General features: G+C 38.1%; 1 pseudogene; it reads left to right on the top strand.

Moving 5' to 3' along the window:
- The first annotated feature begins 1749 nt into the window (after nt 1–1749).
- Nucleotides 1750–2784, top strand: LOC111529401 (annotated as a pseudogene).
- Nucleotides 2785–4544: the final 1760 nt, after the last annotated feature.

Here is a 4544-nt window from a genome sequence, read left to right as displayed (position 1 = left end):
CCTGGCCAACATGATGAAACTCCATCTCTGCTAAAAATACAAAAATTAACCAGGCATGGTGGCAGATGCCTATAATCCCAGCTGTTCAGGATGCTGAGGCAGGAGAATCACTTGAACCTGGGAGGTGGAGGTTGGAGTGAGTTGAGATCACACCACTGCACTCCAGCCTGGGCAACAGAGTATGACTCTGTCTCAGAAACACACACACACACACACACACACATAATAATCCTCACCACCGAAACCACTATAGAAATCTATATTCAGTCATGCGTCACATAATGACACTTGGACCAGTGATGAATTGTGTCTATGACAGTGCTCCCATGAGGTGATAATAATGTATTTTTGCTGTTTCTTTTCTATGTTTAGATACACAAAGTTCATTGTGTTACAGTTGCCTACAGTATTCAGTACAGTCATGTGCTGAATAGATTTGTAGCCAAGGAGCAATGGGATGTACCACTAGGTGTGTGGGTGGCCTTACCATCTAGCCTTGTGTAAGCTCATTCTGTGGTGTTCACACAATGATGGAATTGCCGAACAAAGCATTTGTCAGAAAATATCTCTGTTCTCAAGTGATGAATGACTGCAATGTGGTCAAAGCAGGACTCCAAAATAAATTCTTAGCTTTGAATATTTCATAATAAAAGGTGAAAACAAAATGAAGCATTCTAACTAAAATTTTAAAATAAATAATTATAGTGTCTACTTAAACAGCATGAAACCATGAAACTCAGCAATAAATATTTTAGAAAAGACTAACAGAATAACTAAAATACTAGTTATTTTAGTATAAAATATTACACTAAATATAAAATAAAATGGTAATGAAATAATATTAGTAATATTAATTAGTAAATAAATAGTAATTAATATTAAATAAAATATACTAAATACAATACTAAAATAACTGGGGCTGGGGATGGTGGCTCACACTTGTAATCACCTTCGGGAGGCCTAGGCAGGTGGATCACTTGAGGTCAAGAGTTTGAGACCAGCCTCACCAACATGGTGAAATCTCTACTAAAAATACAAATGTTAGCCTGGCCTGGTGGTGCACACCTGTAATCCCAACTACTTGGGTGGCTGAGACAGGAGAATTGCTTGAACCCGGGAGGCAGGTTGCAGTGAGCAGAGATCACACCACTGCACTCCAGCCTGGGCAACAGAGTAAGACTCCATCAAAAAAAAAAAAAAAAAAGAATAACTAAAACACTAGCAATTTTCAAAACATGAGAGAAAAAAAGGAGGTGTAACAATAGAAAATAATAATGCACTTTTAATGCATTATTATAAATGCAATTATGAGGTGTACATAATTATATTCTGAAATTATGAAACATCTCAATGAGATGTATTATTTTTACATAACATAAATTGATAATGGCAAATTGATGTAAGATCAAATAAGAATTTGAAATTATACTAAGGAGCTTACACAGTATGGCCGGCGACATTAACTAGTGCTCGCTCTACTCTCTCTAACGGGAAAGCAGCAGAGTACAAGAGACTGAACTGTATCTGCCTCTATTTCCAAAAGACTCACGTTCAACTTTTGCTCACACAAAGCTGGGAAATTTTTATTAGTCCTTTAAAAAAAGTTAATATAAAATTATAGCAAAAAAAAAAAAAAAGGAACCTGAACTTTAGTAAAACAGCTGGAACAATACGCAGCGGCAGTGGCAGAAGAAGAGGTTTATTTAGTTGATTTTCTGTGGTTGTTGGTTGTTCACTAATCTCACGGTGATGGAAGCTGCACATTTTTTCGAAGGGACCAAGAAGCTGCCAGAGGTTTGGTTCTCCCGGCAGCAGCCCGATGCGAACCAAGAATCTGGGGATCTTCGCACTATCCCAAGATCTGAGTGGGACATACTTTTGAAAGATGTGCAATGTTCAATCATAAGTATGACAAAAACTGACAAGCAGGAAGCTTATGTACTCAGTGAGAGTAGCATGTTTGTCTCCAAGAGGCGTTTCATTCTGAAGACATGTGGTACCACCCTCTCGCTGAAAGCACTGGTTCCCCTGTTGAAACTTGCTAGGGGTTACAGTGGGTTTGACTCAATTCAAAGCTTCTTTTATTCTCATAAGAATTTCATGAAGTCTTATCACAAAGTGCACCCACACCAGAATTTCCAGGAAGAAATAGAGTTTCTTAATGCAATTTTCCCAAATGGAACAGCATATTGTATGGAATGTATGAATTCTGTCTGTTGGTCCTTACATACTCTGGATTTCCCAGAGAGTCGGGTAATCAGTCAGCCAGATCAAACCTTGAAAATTCTGATGAGTGAGTTTGACCCAGCAGTTATGGACCAGTTCTACATGAAAGATGGTGTTACTGCAAAGGATGTCACTCGTGAGAGTGGAATTCGTGACCTGATACCAGCTTCTGTCATTGATGCCATAATGTTCAATCTTTGTGGGTATTCAATGAATGGGATGAAATCAGATGGAACTTATTGGACTATTCACATCAACTCCAGAAACAGAATTTTCTTATGTTAGCTTTGAAACACACTTAAGTCAGACCTCCTAGGAAGACCTGGTCAGGAAAGTTGTAGAAGTCTTCAAGCCAGGAGAATTTGTGACCACCTTGTTTGGTAATCAGAGTTCTAAATGTCGCACAGAGCTTGCTTCACCCCAGAAGATAGAAGGTTTTAAGCATCTTGATTGCCAGAGTGCTATGTTCAATGATTACAATTGTGTTTTTATCAGTTTTGCTAAGAAGCAGCAACAACATCAGAGTTGATTAAGAAAAAAGAAGAAAAAATGCAAAAAGAGAACACATGTAGAAGGTGGTGGATGCCTTCTAGATGTCGATGCTGGGAGCAGTGCTTTCCATAACCACCACTCTGCAGGTGCAGAAAGCCCTCGATGTAATTACAGCATAATCATTTTGAATTGTGTGCATTATTATATCAAGGAGTTAGATATCTTGCATGAATGCTGTCTTCGGAGTTTAGGTATTCTCTGCCACTCTTGCTGTGAAATTGAGGTGCATGTAGAAAAAACCTTTTACTATAGGAAACTTTACAACACTTGTGAAAGCAACTCAATTTGGTTTATGCACAGTGTAATATTTCTCCAAGTATCACCCAAAATTCCCCACAGACAAGGCTTTCATCCTCATTAGGTGTTGGCCTCAGCCTAACCCTCTGGGACTGTTCTATTAAATTGCTGCCATGATTTTACATCCAGTTACCTCCACTTTCTAGAACACATTTTTTACTAATGTTATTGAAATCAATTTCTACTTCATACAGATGTTTTTTGAAACAGCGATTAAAGTTTTTCTTCCATGAGTTGAGTCCTTAAGAAAATGATTCCAGTTACACATTTTGCATATTTACTATTTTAACATTATTGGACCCTGCATTTGTAGTCCTTTGATGTCTTCCCTCTTCCTGGTGTCTCCCCCAGGACCCCAAATAAAGCAATACACTGTTAACACTGTGGGTTTATGTACTAATTCTATACCCCAGATGGGGAATGGGGGAGATAGTCTCTGGGCTTAATATTCTTTAAAGGGCATGGCAATTTAGCCTCCTTTTTATTGTAATGTGCTCTTTTGGGAAACAGTTGATTAGCAGGGAAGACTCAGAGTTGTAGATTGAGATCAGGATGTACTAGCTGAACTGTGGAAAACATATACAATTCTCTGTTCCTCAGTAAATGAGATTAGCATCTAATGAGTAGCACACCTTTACTAACTTACTAAGTGGTAGTATAAAATGATTTTTATTTAGTTAATTGCCAGAGAGATTTAGCGTAATTTTGCTCTGGAGTCAGTAAATCAAGTCAGCTGGGATCATTCATCTTAACTTTTCCTTTAGCAGCCATTTCCACTAGTTTCCACTAAGTAGTGTTCTATAAACTTTGATCCAAAGCAGCATCAATGTCTTTTCCACCTTGTGACTTGAAGTTCTGAGACTGTGATGCATGTGAGTGTTCTGACTTCATCTGTTCCTCTAAGGTGTTTCCCTCACCATGGCATTCATAGGATGAGATGAATTCAGATAAACATCATGAAGCAGAAGACATGAATAAATAAGTAGAACATAAATAAAATTGCAAAATACTCAATGGGAAATGACTAGTAATATAGGCTTTCAAGAGTTGGTACCTTTTAGCTATATTTGCAGATAATCTGGGATTTTAAGGAACTGAGAAAACAGCAAAGTTGACTAAATTTTATGTTTCTTGTCCTCTAAATATTTTGATAGTTTCTGGATTGATGCAGTGATGTTTTTGTTCCTTCCATATTTATAAATGAAACATCTTTTTTAAGTGTTTCTATACCTAAAATCTACTTGGTTTGAAATCAAGTGGTTTGAACACTGCTTAACTTTTATTTGAAGCATGTTGTTGACTGAAAGTTTCATTAAGAAAGTTTTCAATCGGCCGGGCGCGGTGGCTCAAGCCTGTAATCCCAGCACTTTGGGAGGCTGAGACGGGCGGATCACGAGGTCAGGAGATCGAGACCATCCTGGCTAACCCCGTCTCTACTAAAAAAATACAAAAAACTAGCCGGGCGGGGT

The sequence above is a fragment of the Piliocolobus tephrosceles genome, chromosome 8, assembly GCF_002776525.5.
Source record: "Piliocolobus tephrosceles isolate RC106 chromosome 8, ASM277652v3, whole genome shotgun sequence".
In the NCBI taxonomy this organism is placed as follows: Eukaryota; Metazoa; Chordata; class Mammalia; order Primates; family Cercopithecidae; genus Piliocolobus; species Piliocolobus tephrosceles.
This window is presented reverse-complemented; position numbering and strand designations above follow the sequence as displayed.